The sequence below is a fragment of the Ostrea edulis genome, chromosome 6 (assembly GCF_947568905.1).
Source record: "Ostrea edulis chromosome 6, xbOstEdul1.1, whole genome shotgun sequence".
NCBI classification, from domain to species: Eukaryota; Metazoa; Mollusca; class Bivalvia; order Ostreida; family Ostreidae; genus Ostrea; species Ostrea edulis.
In genome coordinates this window covers 75,441,872-75,458,265 of record NC_079169.1, presented here as the reverse complement: position 1 = coordinate 75,458,265, position 16,394 = coordinate 75,441,872, and positions in this window count along the sequence as shown.

Here is a 16,394-nt window from a genome sequence, read left to right as displayed (position 1 = left end):
CATTATCTTGTACGGAAGTCAAGACTAAGCCCAGGTGAGCTAAAACGGATACAAAAAGCATTCTGAGATTATTGCATGGCAATACATAGCCCCCTACCGGTCGCAAAAATTATTGGACCGCAACAATATTCCAATTTCATTATATATAATGAAATTGGAATATTGTTGCGGTGCAATAATTTTAGTTCGCCTTTACAAAGCTGATAAAAACTAATGGATTCACATCCATACTATACTACTCAAAATTTGATAAGGATCACTAGGTTATATGTGTGTAATTTACCACTAACATAACAAAAGACATAAATTTGACTCAGAAACGTGTTTACTCAGGTTATGAATGAAAATTCATGAACGGCATGAACTTTTATCAATACGGAATGCTTGAAATCTGATAACAACACCAAAAGGCATTTCATTACAAAAAGTTAACAGCAAACCAGAAAAAGAATTACACAGTTTTTGGGGATAGTCCATCATTACACTTAGTCGATGAAGTGTCAATACCGGGTATGGCCTCCCCTTGCATCAATGACGGCTTGACAACGTCGAGCCATGCTGTCAATAAGCACCCGGATGTTTCCAATGGGAAGGTTCTTCCACGAGGGTGTTTCCAAGCTATGCCAAAGTCGTGGGTTGTGCTCTACGGCGTGAAAGGGCAACCTGCAGCATGTTCCATACATGCTCAATCGGGTTCAAGTCCGGCGAGCGCGCTGGCCAGTCCATACGGACAATTGTCTCCTGCTGAAGGTACTGCTCCACCACCCTGGCGCGATGAGGACGGGCGTTATCATCCATCAGGATGAACTCGGGGCCAACAGCACCAGCGTAGGGTCTGACGTAAACATCGAGGATCTCATCCCGGTACCGCACCCCCGTCATTGTTCCTCTCTCCAGGACATGAAGAAATGTTCTTCCATCCCTGCTGATTCCACCCCAGGCCATGATGGAACCACCACCATAATGATCCTGTTCACCTATGTTGGCATCATGGAAACGTTCACGTTGTCGTCGCCACACTCGGTGCCTCCTGTCTGTAAAGTCCAAACAATACCCGGACTCCTCTGTGAACAGAACTTGAACCCAATCGTTCTGTGTCCAAGTTACATGATCTTCAGCCCAGTCCAATCGCTCCCGCCGGTGTCGAACAGTCAGAGGGACTCGAACACATGCCCTTCTCGAGTTGAGACCTGCATTGTGAAGCCGATTCCGTATCGTCTGAGTGGACGCGTTCAGGAGGTCGTTACGTAGGCTGGTTGCTGTCCAGAAGGGATGGCGTCGTGCCTGAAGAGCCACAAAATGGTCTTGGCGTTGAGTTGTCGACCTCTGACGACCACCTTACACGTTGAGGGGGCATTGTGTTGATAAACATAGTGTAAACACTCAAGTGAGTTTGAAATTTTAGAAAGAATCGGACACCGATGCCTGAGTGAAAATCGTGCAATGGTAGCAAAAGCATAAACTGTGATGAGAAACGCATTTCCCATGGCATGAAATGCATGTGCAAGTTTGTTGAAGACGTTTTTGATTTCACTTGGACACAATATTGCCAGTTATGCAGTTATTAATTTTTTAAACAGAAAAATATCCATGATCCTTATCAAATTTTGAGTAGTATATATGCTAGAAGTTTTAATGCGTGATGTACTATTATCTACAGAAATAAGAAACTTGGATGTAAACTTTAAGCTGGTGTGAATGTGAATCCACTTGTTCTAATCAACTTTGTAAGAGACGAACTAAAAATGTACCAATTATCAAATGAATTTCTGCAAGCACAACAAAACAAAGTCGGGGAAAACTGACAATTCATGCTATTTTTAGAAGTCCTTGTGCCATAAATTGGTGAAAAATCAACGGACCAAAACGAAATTCGAACTTGATCTGTAACTTGTTATGGCAAAACAATTTGTACCAAATATGAAATAAATGTCTGCAAGAACAGAAAAAAGTGCGGAAAAATGGTTTGACCGACAGACGGCCGGAGTGCGAACCTAAAGTCCCCTTCAACTTCGTCAGTAGGGCACTATAAAAGGAAAAAATGTTAAAAATTTAAGCCAAAAAAATCCCACTCCGTCCATAGTTTTTCAGAGCTGTACAATTTTAAGTTTTTGGACTAGTATATTTTCCATTAAGAAATCTTGGACGATATAGTAATCCAACACAAGTGCATATGTAGTGTTTAACAGAAGATAATAAAATTGATAACTTTGTTTTGTTGAGACAATTAAAGAGTCCACAGCAGTTAAACTATTTCTTTTTAATAGTAATACCCGTGGGGACCCAGGTTAGAATAGGTCCTCGGTACCCCTTTGTCGTAAGATGCGACAAAATGAGGGCGGTCCTTCGGATGAGACCGCAAAAACCGAGACCCCCATGTCACAGCAGGTGTGGCACGATAAAGATCCCTCCCTGCTCAAAGGCCATAAGAGCTGAGCATAGGTCTAAATTTTGCAGCCCTTCACCGTCAATGTTGACGTCTCCTTATGAGTGAAAAATTCTCGAGCGGTACGTTAAACAATATTCAATTAATTTGTAGTAGTACCCAACATGAAGAATTCTGTATCAAATTTTGAACTGTAGCCATTGGACAGAAGAATAATTTGTTTTGCAACAAATACCTTGCAATGAACTATCATATATACATATATTATACAAGTTGTCAGACTTTCCGTAATTTAAAGGCCGGTTTATACAATACAAGTCGGATCCAACATGTCGTATACAGCCTTTGTAACATGTTCCCCACTGTTCTGATGAGATGAAGAACAAGGAAGAGAGCTTACCTATCACGACCACCAATATGAGGACATTTAGATTACAACAAAACGTTCCAACTCCACACAGATGTATCCATCTTGGGTCTGGGAGCTGTATATCATTTCAAGATCGTCAAAAACGTGATACCGGTAAAGCTTATGCAAATAAAGGACTCTGTAAATCAGAGAGGATTTACCCAGTACACAAACTATGATTCCTAGCTTTAACATGGTGTTTTGGTGACAAATTCAAAGAATACCTATATGGACAGAATTTCATAGTCTACATTGACAGCAATTTTTGACGTACGTCTGATCAACAGTTTACCTTGATGCAGCAAGTCAACGCTGGGTTACTAATTTAGCGATAATGATAGATTTCAAGAGAAAGTAGGCCTATTCAGTCAATTTGCAATTCAGTCCACGTCATTCCATATGCAGATTACTTTGCCATGTCTAGTGACATCATCAAAGGCTGTCAAAGACCAACCAAATCAAAAAGCGAATTGGCCCAAGATGATCGCACAATCAAATGACCCAGTTGTAGAGTTTTTAGATTCCCTACATCCTGGAATACCAAACTTTCCACTTAGAATTTATAAACAGAAAATCAAGATCATTTGACCCTCTTACTTAGAAACTGAAAATATATAACGAACCCTATTATAATTATATACAGAGAAATGAAAATAATTAACGAAACCGTATTATAATTATATGCAGAGAAATTCAAATTGAAACTTCAGGTACCGTTACTAGCTTCATGAAAAGGTGAAGATAACGAACAAAGATCAATCTCAACTCCTATAAGGAATACAAAATAGAGAGTTGGGTGAAAACGGACCCCTGGATATACCAGAGGTGGGATCAGGTGTCAGCATCCCCTGTCGACCGGTCACACCAGTCGTGAGCCCTAATCCGTAGTCAGAATCAGTGTGCAAAGAACGGCCTAACAATCGGTATGAAACACGTCAGACAGCATTTGATCTAATGATAGGTTGTATTGGCAAATTATAACGTTATAACGACCATAGAATTTGCAAAATACTGATTTTGAACGAGACTGTTGAAACCCCTGCACTATGAACTTGTTTATCAGTAGTTTGCCTCGATTTAAAAATGATCATACGCAGAACTAGCTCTTGCATATCGAATCAGTTGAGAGATATAAACACCATATGCAGGTAATAACAGAATATTACTACATAAATTTGGAAATGTTTGAATCATCCTGTTAGTCATAAAGTTGTTAGTTTGCCGTTAATAATCTATTTTCAATAAAATATCTAAGTGCGGACTCTATGGTATCTTTTATTTTTCAGTTCACTGGAGTATATCAAATCGATATATGAATGAAAATGATTATTGTTAATAGATAAAACGTCGTTAATATATCTACACGTTGAGTTGAAGGCCACGGCAAGAGAAATTTTTTCTTCTCATGTAGAAATTCCCATGGGGATCCGGGTTAGAACAGGTCCTTAGTAACCTCTTGCTTGTCGTAAGAGGCGACTAAATGGAGCGGTCCTTCGGATGAGACCGCAAAAAGCGATGCCCCGTGTCACAGCAGATGTGACACGATAAAGATCCATTCCTGCTCAGAGGCCGTAAGCGCAGAGCATAGGCCTAAATCATGCATCTCTTCACCGGCAATGGTGACTTCTCCATATGAGTGAAATATTCTCGAGAGGGTCGTTTAAACAATATACAATCAATCAATCTCATGCAGTCTAGCATCAAATTCATGATGAAATGGGCCATCCAGGGAGAGACAAAACAGCATCAGTAATACAAGATAGATTTTTCTCGCACAGAATAACATCAGATATAAGTGCAAAAGATACATCCCTTAAAAAAGCCGACAAAGACAGTTCCACTTACATGAAAAAGGGAAGATAATGAACATTGTTAAATTCCTAAATCCCATAAAGAATACAAAATAGAGGGCAGAGCAAGGGCACCAGAAGTGAGATGATGTGCCTAGGAGGAGTAAGCATCCCCTGTCGACCCGGTCACACCAGCCATGAGCACTCATCTTTATCAGGTAAACGGAGTAATCAAGAAATCAGCCAAAACTACAACATTTAATCAACAATTTCCTAATTCCAAAAACTATCCATGCGACCAAGACGCAAATTTCGAGAGCCTTATTAATCTTCAAACTTTGTCAAATTACCAGCATAACCAAATCTAGAACAGCGCCATATCATCCAATGGGAAATCAAGAACAACTCCATATCATCCAATGGAAAATGAGCTCTGTGAGAGATTTAATTGCACACTATTGAAAATATTTGGACTTTACAGCTAGACCAGAAGGCAGACTGGAAATAACATATCGGTCTTATCGTACACACTTAAAGCTGTTCGAAACATCATCTGGTCATTCACCGTTCTAAACATTCATCATCTGGTCATTCACCGTTCTAAACATTCATCATCTGGTCATTCACCGTTCTAAACATTCATCATCTGGTCATTCACTGTTATAAACATTCATCATCTGGTCATTCACCATTCTAAACATTCATCATCTGGTCATTCACCGTTCTATTTAATGTTTGGAAGAGAGTAGAGACTACCTGTCGGTTTAGCCTTCAGAACAAATGAAGATAAGAAAGACTATATGGCAGAATGTATTGAAAACATTAGGAGACAGATCAGACAACTCTGCTCAACAGAACATTAAAAAGTAGCAATCCAACAAAAAAGTTAGTAGAACTATTTAAACAATGGAGGTAGAAAACTGGTGAAAATTGTGGTTTCTGGAGCAAAACACGATATCTGACAGATGGAAAGGTGAACCATACATTATTCTTTCAAAGGCACCTGATCCCACCTCTGGTGTGTCCAGGGGTCCGTGTTTGCCCAACTATCTATTTTGTATTGCTTGTAGGAGTTATGAGATTGATCACTGTTCGTTATCTTCACCTTTCACAGCCAAATCATGACACTCTTAAGACAGTGGATATTGCTCCTACACTCACACCAAGACTGGGAAAATCCAAAGAAAATCGTACCGGCAGAGTTCCAAAATTTAAGAGCGAAATGAACGACTAAGCTTAAGAAAAGTTCCTGTGGATATCCCGGTTACAATAGACCCTCAGTATCCCTTACTTGTAATCTTGAAGCGACTAAATGGGGCGGTCCTTCGGATGAGATCGCAAAAACCGAGGTCACGTGTCACAGTGGGTGTGGCACGATAAAGATCCCTCCCTGCTCGAAGGCCGTATGCGATGAGCATAGGCCTAAATTTTGCATCCCTTTACCGGCATTGGTGACGTCTCCACACAAGCGGGACATTAAGCAATATACAATCAATCAACCAACCAACCAACCAGCTACCATTCCAGTCAGTCCAGTTGATACAGAATCTGACAATGATGACAACCTTGTGATAAAGGTTAAATGATACACTGGTCGAGACACAAGGATTAAGAAAGAGTCTGAGGATCTCATGGAAGATGTCGGTAATTTGGATCTTCACGATATCCGCTCAAGAGAACACTGAAGATGACACTCGGGGGGGGGGGGGGGGGGGGGTAGGGTAACGAACACATGGACACGTCAGGAAATTCGAGTGTTTCTGATAAGGAGATGAGGGAGCCCCGAAGGTCTATAAGGAGCAGAACTATAGCTTTTGGAAAATTCTTTGTTCAACAACAAGTGACTTAGGCTGAATGAAAAACCAAAGCCGACTTTCTTTTAAAAGTTTTGAAGGATCCATTATTTACAGGATAGGTGAAGGAAAAGTTGTTAGATATGGACTTCTATCGAACAAGAACTCTGAAGTTGATTTAAAAAATCCTCATTAACAATATCTTCGTACTCTTTGGTGATCAGGTCTTCCAACAGTCTGTTGAAATTCCCATGGGAACGAATTGTGCTCCTTTATTATCTGTATATTCTTACGAGGCAGAATTTATTCAAAAGCTTCTACTTGAGTGAAAATCTCTTGATGTGAAATTGGCGAGAGAATGTTATATGTATTATGAATTCTGTCGAATATTATGCCAGACGATGGACAAAATATGAAAAAGATTAACTTGATACTTTGTCAGAATGGATGAAAAGTATAAGAAGACTGTAAAGATTCTGCATTAGACACATCAAAACAAAAGTGCGCACCATCTATCCTTCTGTGTTTAGTAAACCAGAAGTGATAAAAGAATTAAATTGGTTACAGAAGGAATATATGTTGGTTCCAGCTGACAAAGCTTGTAACAACATTGTTTTTATTTGTTAGGCTCATTATTATAACTGTATTAATTCTACATTTGGTAATCGTAATTAAACTCCAATTACCCTTTCCAGAGATGAAATTCTTCAAAATCATGCTTCAGTGTTTCAAACACATTATAATATCCCAGTCAATGGGACGGATGAATATGAGTTACCGTACATATACTGGACTCCTAAACTTCACTAAAACCCTAACAACAAAGATACATTGTTGGATCCAGTAAATGTTCTACAAAGCCCCTATCTTTGCTTCTCACGAAAATATTAACAGCTGTGAAGGAGAAACTTCAAACGTATTATGTCACAACATATGCCAGAAGTTGTGTAAAACAAATGTGTCTTAAAACAATTCTAAGCAACTTCTAGTAAATTTGAAATCACAAAGCTTTTCTCAAATCAACAAAATCAAAACGTATGACTTTCAACAATTTACACAACCATTTAAATTAAAGACTAGACTTCTTGACACCATAGCAGTTGCTTCTTCAACAAAAATGGAAAAAGAAAATATTCATATCTAGTGATCGGTCTTTCAAATGATTATTTTGTTAAATACAGTTACACCACTCAGATTCTACGCACAAGTACTCTGATATCAAAAAGGTACTGGAGTTCCTCATTGACAATATCTTCGTAGTCTTTGGTGAACAGGTCTTCCAACAGTCTGTTGGAATTCCCATGGATGCGAATTATGCTTTGTTATCTGACTTGTTTTTATATTCTTATGAGGCAGTATTTATTCGAAAGCTTCTACAATAGATAAAAAATATGTAGCTGTAGCCTTCAACACGACATTTAGATATAACTACGACCTTTTATCAATTAACAATAATCATTTTCATATATCCTAGTGAACTCGAAGTAGACATTAACGGCAAATTAACAACTCAACTTTATAACAAACGAGATGACTTCAGCTTCTCCATCGTCAACTTCCCATAGTTGTGTAGCAATACTTCATTATCATCTACATTTGTGCATATGGTGTTAATTCTCACAACTAATTCGATAAGCGAGAGCATGTTCTGTGTACGATCAAATTTTGATTCGAGTCAGACTTAATGTTACATAGGTTTCAACAATCAGCATTTCGCAAATTATATGTAAATACAAGATGTCAATGGAGGGAATACTGTTTGGGGTGTTTCATACCAATTGTTAGATCGTTCTTTACATACTGATTTTGACTACAGATTACTCCGTTTATCTGATTAAGACATCCTTATACCACCCTTGGTATGTCCAGGAATCCATGTTTACCCCTTTTGTAATTTTGCATTCTTTATAGGATTTATGAAATTGATCACTGTTCGTTATCTTCACTTGTTTCTGACATCAAATTCGTTATTTGTGTCACTGATTGTTTTAGATTTCTAAACATGTCATAATATTGTTCTAATTCATACAAATTCAGTTTTTCTGTATGTTTTTTTTTTCCCTTTCCTGGTCGTGATTGTCCGGCCTCTGTCATTGTTTGTATACCATCTCCGTTCATGGCTGCCATACAAAAAAAATGATCATGGCAATGATGTAGTGCTATGAAAAATGTTTCCCTTATTGTTATAAATAACTGACAGTTCGTTTCTAGATGTAGGAAAATATTCTCCAGTGTGAAGAAAAATAACAGAACGTACTATGAGGTACATTATATGAATATGACGCACAAATGAACTGACCTAATTATATATTTTTTTTAAAAAAACCTAGTAATGCACCACAGTGTTGAATGGAAATTTTGTATATTAATTCTCATACATTTATCCCGGGGGATCCCGGTTAGAATAGGTCGTCAGTACCCCCTTGCTTGTCGTAAGAGGCGACTAAATGGGGTGGTCCTTCGGATGAGACCGCAAAAACCGAGGTCTAGTGTCACAGCAGGTGTGGCACGATAAAAATCCCTCCCTGCTCAGAGGCCGTAAGCGCCGAGCAGAGGCCTAAATTTTGCAGCCCTTCACTAACAATGGTCGTCTCCATATCAGTAAAAAAAAAATAATTCCCGAGCGAGACGTTAAACAATATATAACCAATCAATCCTACATGTATCTTATTTATACGTGGATTCAGTCCGTGCGGTACCATTGTAAATATTGTTTGGAGTACTGAGAGGGCTAAAGATCTATTACTTCTGGCTAAAGTTTGAGAAGAATCTTGTTCCACAAACAGGTGATTGAATCATATTATTATGTTTTTATCGTAATATCATAAGATGTGAGTTACCATCTTCTATGTCAAGCCGATTTGCCATGTTTACTATTTAATCCCAAAACAAGATATTTCTTAAAAGAACAGAGATACTTCTTTTATCGATAGACACATATCTTCGTTGGTGAAATATCTTTTTGAACGGTGAAGATAACGAATAGTGATCAATCTAATAACTCCTATATTGGAATACAAAATAGATAGTTGGGCAAACACGGACCCCTGGATATACCAAAGGTGGGATCAGGTGCTTAGGAGGAGTAAGCATCCCCTGTCAACCGGTTACACCCGCGTGAGCCTTATATCTTGATGAGGTAAACGGAGTAATCCGTAGTCAAATCAGTGTGCAAAGAACGGCCTAACAATCGGTATGAAACACAACATTTGAACTAATGTTAGGCTGTATTGGGAAACTAGATCGTTATAACGCCCATAGAATTGCAAAATGACTTTAAACGAGACTGTTGAAACACCTGTACCACCAACGTGTTTGTCAGTACCTTGTCGGTAGCCTGCTTCGATTTAAAAAATGATCATACGCAGAACACACGTTCTTTGAGAAAGATGCCTCTTTCGTATAGAGATATACATATAATTTTAAGTGCTAAAAATATCTTTAATGAATATGCATAACTTTTAATATGAGCGATATTTGTTTTGACTTAGAGATATATTTTTTTCATCCGTATAGAGATAAGACATCTCTGTAAATTGGAAGGCAGAATAGTGGCACGAAAAAAAATGTCAATGAATTTTTCTCATACTTGGTAAAAGTAAAAGGGATCCTCAATTCAAATATGTCTAAATCATGTACAATGTAGTTCTTGTCATTGAAGGGAGTTATAGGCATCGCTGAAAACCACTGAAACTGATTAACATTCATAACCTAATTTCTCTGTAGTTAATTCACACAAATAAGTTTTAGCATCTTGACAGATTTTGTGGTCTATAGTCAAAAATACAATTAATAATTCGTTAAAATTTCCTTTAAAAAAAAACCCTTTTCACTGTCGCTATTGACACATTTACCTAATTTTATGAGAAAATGTGTAAACTGTTCTTTTGAATAAGCTATTATTTTAACTTCCGTTTGTGACAACTCTCTATTTTGTGTTGCTTATAGGAGTTTTGGGATTAATTGGTCGCTGTTCGTTATCTTCACCTTTCATTGGTAGAAGCCCGCTGAGAAGTCTCCTCGATGGCTGGTATGGTATTCAGCACCTACAGTTACTTTACATTAGATATTTGGCATTTTCAGAAAGTGTGAAACACAACGCACAAGCATATGCTTCCCATACTTAAGCTTTAAGGCACTCAATTATGAAGTATCAAATCGAAGAAATGAATGAAAGCACCGTAATAACCGAATGCCATAATATTCTTAGGTATGTTGAAATGTTACTTGAGAGATGGGGATAGTTCTTGGACTTGAAACTGAAACACTCGACGGCAAAAGAGGTCGATTCGGCATTCTGACCTATCATTACGAATCTGTTGTACAGTGCTACTAATTAATGTCAAGATTGCAAAGGAAGCTCGCGGAGAGATCCTTGCATTCTACTTATAACATTTCTATTTCCTTCCAATCTACTATCAACAATGTACTCGACTGATGTTTCCTCCTAAGAAGTAGAATTTAGTATCAAATTTGACAAGTCTTTGTATAACTTGAGTGCTTTTTCCACCTTTAATTCTGTCGACAAGGGTAAGTATGACCTACTTCAAAGAAGTAGAAAATCCCCGCCGTTCTGTATACATGGTACCATAGAATATGTATTCTTTAGAATGCATTATATATGTCAAATATTTGTATAGTTAGTTGTCAATCTAATTAAGATCAGACCCTAAGATACGCTCACAGTCGCTACAATAGTACGCAGAGTATAAGGCGCGGATCTAAGAAGTCTGATTTTAATTAGATTGGTTAAATGTAACCTTACGAGTAAACCATATACCTAGAGATAAATAAATATCTATGTATTCATGGTTAAGATACAAAATACATAAAACATTTATTTACGGTCGTGTTCGAGCCTTTTTCTCGCTAAATGAAAACAATGCTTCCCACCAGTCGAAGATTCAGACTAGTTATCTGTCATCTCTTACAAATGTGATTCTATTAAATGTGGTACTTTAAAAATACAACCGTGTTCTGGTGTACAGCTTAAAAATAAATCTTAATATATTTTTTTTTTTAAATTAAAATTTTTATTAACCCAATATAATTTTGGTCTTTATTTTTTATGTTACATAGCATATACAATACTAGGGGGTACCGGAAGTCCCCCCCCCCCACCATGAAATTTGTAAAGAGGTGAGGTGATCTCTGACAAATCACAGGGGGATCCGGGCCTGAAATAAGGTTTGTTTCTTATGATTTTTTTTCCAACTTAAAAACTCTTACATAAGAGAATAAGGCATCCTTCATCAATATTTTCTTATATTTTAGTAGAGTTGATCAAATGATAATATTACTTATAATGACAATGAAGTGACAAAATGATGTTACTTTTCCGCTACATATTCATTACTGAATAAGGAAAAGAAACTCAATTTAATGTTCTACGATGATTATGAAATATCATTTGATAACAAATTAATACTTTAAATAGGAGTTTCAAGTGGCACGTTTCTTAATCATATTTGCCGTCTAACAAAACTTAATTCAATCAGTGTACGCGGTGAGACCTAGCCTGGTTTCTGAGGCCTTCCGATTGTGCAAGGCCTCGGGAACAGGCTAGATGAGACCGTATAAGCCGAGGTCACGTGTCACGGTAGGAGTCGGTACGTTCTCACAGCTCAGTAGCCTTGCGTGCCGTGTAAAGGTCTAATTTTGAAGCCCTACACCGGCGTCGGTGCTGTCTCCATACATGTACGAGTGAAAAAATCTCGAGTGAGACATACGTTAACAAATAAACAATTCCCCGTGTTACATCTTTAGGGACCGGTCAATATTTATTGGGGAGTTGGGACAGGTGCAAAATGCAATAGGACACACATTTATTTCGACTTACATACTGATAGGACTCCAACTTTTTTATTGTCAACACTGATTGGACAGCTATATTTTTTGCAAATGTAGCAATGAACAAAATATATATACATGTAGTATTTTAAACTTCTAATTCAACTATCTTACAAATAATAATACTGAATTGTGTGCATGCTTTATTTTATGTCCAAGTTGAACATATTAGAGACAATTTGCAATAAAATATTGGACCTTTGAAATGTTTCAATATTAAAACATGTATTTAAAAAAAATCACAAAAGAAGTATTCAGCTGTAAAAAAAAAAATTGCAAAAATTACATCTAAGGTTTGCATGGAGTATGGATTTCAATCATAGAAAATAAAAATGGAGTATCATGTTGGTCATAACTTGAAGGATACAGACCAGAAATTAACTAAAGTCTAAACACATCTTTAATGATTTGACAGTTTGCCAATACAACCTATCATTGGGTCGAATGCTGTCTGACTTGTTTCATACTGATTGTTAAGCCGTTCTTGACACATTGATTTTGACTACGGATAACTGCGTTTACCTGATCAGGATGTAGGGCTCACGGCGGGTGTGACCGGTCGACAGGGAATGCTTACTCCTCCTAGGCACCTGATCCCACCTCTGGTGTGTCCAGGGGTCCGCGTTTGCCCAACTATCTATTTTGTATTGTTTATGGGATTTATGAGATTGATCACTGTTCGTTATCTTCACCTTTCATATCAATTAGAGCTAATAACAATTGAATTAAAGGAAACTATAACTAACTTGGATAGAGCTTATATTCCTTGGTCACGACATACCTAAGACTACTTAAAAACCGAGCTCTCGTGTCGCGGCAGACCTTTCACTGTTACGGCTCTGAGCGACTTGCATTGTTCTGTGTTTGTGGCACTTCACCTACAGCTGGTGACGTCTGAGCATGCGGGGAAAATACGCAAACATGCAAACAAAACAAACCTGTATGGAACCTTGTTGTGAACACTCTGCTGCTCAATGGAGACCTTCTATTCAACTCTTTTGTGCTGTTAGTGCTATATCTATTTTATGCTCCTTCTCCTTCCCGACATAGAATAAAGTGTTCCTGTTATCTAAGATGACGCACATCTCGTCTCCCCGTTACCTAGTCTATCCAGCCTGTATATCTCCATCTGCCTTGATACCTATAGGTACAGCTGTAGCTTTACGTGCAGAGAACATTATATGTACGTTCCAGCATTCCACTCACGTATCTGTCTTTGGCGTCGCTGGACTTCTTTTTCTCTCTAATCCAGTAACACTGTTGTCTCTGGCTAGCTGTCCATCCACGGCCATGACGTCACCATTGCTTAATTGAGTCCTACATGAATAATCACATTTTTCAGATGGAATATTCCTTCCCTTAAACGATTGCCTAGCGTAAGATTTATATCTACCATTTGGTATATTTTCCGGAATTTCCTTCCCTCATGTGAATACATCGAATGACTAGCGATTACCACCAGCAAGGATTTGAATAAAAAGGTGAAGATAGAAATCACCAATCTGATTCTCTGAAGTTTATATTAAAAAGATGCTGGAATTCCTCATTGACAATTTATACGTGTTATTTGGCACTCAAGTCTTACAACAGTCTGTTAGAATTCCCATGGGCACGGATCCCCCTTCTTTACTAGACTACCTGTTTTTATATTCTGATGAGACAGAATTTATTCTACAGCTTCTACACGAGAAGAAATTGATATCTTGCTGTGGCCTTCAGGTCAATCTTTAGTTATATTGACTACGTTGTATCTATAACAATAATAATTTTCATTCAGAAATGATTGTGTTTTAAATCGAAGCGAACTACCCACAAATAAGTTGATGATGCAGGGGTTTCAACAGTCAGCACTTCTATGGTCATTATAATGGTTTTATTTGCAACTACAACTTTTCGTAGGGTCGAATGCTGTCTGGTGTCTTTCATGCCATTTGCTAAGCCGTTATTTACGTACTGATTTTGACTACGAATTATACCGTTTACCTCATCGAAAAAGAGGGCTCATGGCGGGTGTGACCGATCAACAGGAGATGCTTACTCCCTCCTCCTAAGCATCTGATCCCACCTCTGGCGTGTCCAGGGTCCGTATTTGCCCTGTTCTTCATTCTTTACGAGATTGATCACTGTTCATTATTTTCATTTCAAACTTAAAACACAAGTCTATTCATGTCTTGTTTTTGACAATAGCAAAACGAATATGGTGTAACATAAAACATTACTATGGTTTGATCTGAACGTATTTTATTGTAATATAACACCACATTTCCCAATATTCCCTGGGACAAAACAAATTGTTAAAATTGGAGTTCTCTGTATGGTAGTACTTGTGTTTTCAAACAAGATTATCAATTGTTAACTCTTCTTGAATTCTGTTCATAATTACTGCAGTGCAACTCTGCTGTGAATATTCTCCTAATGTTAAATCTGCAAACACGGTCAAAAGGGGAAGAGTCGCTTCCCAAGGTATTCAGGACTTTGACTCTGATAGATTAGCTCATTCATGTAGACAAGGACAGGTTTCTTCGTATAGGGACCAAGACTTTCTTGATTTCTGGATCAGATCGTGTTTGTTTAATCTACGTCGTTCTCTTTGCTTTTAATCGTTATTTGATTTCCAGGTTGGTTTTCTTTGATTCTTGGCCATGGGAAGTGATTTTTTGTTCAAGATTAAAGCATTCAGTGGCACCATTTAAATCGGAGCAACATGCAACGTTTGTTATTGATATTAGTTATGTAGCTCCTATCCAGTCTGTTATTGTCGATAATGTTTCTTAATGAATTGGAAATGGAATCCTTGACGGTGTTTTATGGTGATAATGGTAGTGTACCGGTACACTATCTTGAGGATATTCAGACTGGTGGATTTCTGTTGCTTTGAGGGTATCTTGCTTATCATAGCTAGTTTCTGTTTTTATTAAGGCCCCGTATCTCTATGTGATGGTTAATTTTTCAGAGTCTCGATTTGACTGAAAGGTGAAGATAACTAACAGTGATCAATCTCACAACTCCTATAAGCAATACAAATAGAGAATTAGGTAAACACGGACCCCTGGATATACCAGAGGTGGGATCAAACAAACACGAACCCCTGGACACACCAGAGGTGGGATCAGACAAACATGGACCCCTGGATATACCAGAGGTGGGATCAAACAAACACGGACCCCTGGAGACACCAGAGGTGGGATCAGACAAACACGGAACCCTGGATATACCAGAGGTGGGATCAGACAAACACTGATCCCTGGATATACCAGAGGTGGGATCAGACAAACACGGATCCCTGGATACACCAGAGGTGGGATCAGACAAACACGGACCCCTGGATATACCAGAGGTGGGATCAGACAAACACGGATCCCTGGATACACCAGAGGTGGGATCAGGTGACTGTGATTTCAATTTTCTATATAGTTATTCCTCTCTAGTCTCTCTGATCAGCCTTGTTGTTGGCAGTTGTTCCATATTGTTATTTTGTATACCGTCTGAGAAAACAGGCCTAGATACATATGCATGCTATTGGTAATGGCATGCATGTTCATTTGTCTCTTTCTAAGGGATTTTCGCTGTTTTTCTCTCTGATACTTTCGCTTGAAAACATATTATATACAATAGGTTAATAACATTCACCCATATAATCCGTTTTTGAAAACGCATTTTCAAATGATGGGGAAAATTCATTTAAAAATTCAAGTCCACCGCCAATTGATTAATTTTTTTAAAAATAGATCATATGTTTTCAATGCAAAAATATTTTAGACGGGAATTTTATTTGTGCTCAAATGGAACCTACTGATGATGGCCCTGCTAACTCGTTTGGACGAAGTAAAGGTCGCTGAGAGAGAAAAATAATTATGATATTTTTTTTTTAAGTGGGCGATAGCTTTGTAGCGAGTAACGGCAACGCATTGTCGTATCCCGGTACTTGAATCAACGACTGCTTATGATTAAGGGCTCTACAATATGACTTAAAAACTAATAGTAAAATAGTACATAATTCAAATGCACCCCCCCCCCCCCCGTATGAATTGTAGTAGAACCTGTCATATGAACATTGGTTATATGTTTTGTAGTATTAGCTTAATTCGTATCCCGCTTTACAATACTGACTCGCTGTAAATGTGAATGAAATCCAATCAAATGTTTATCAGATTGCATATGTACAT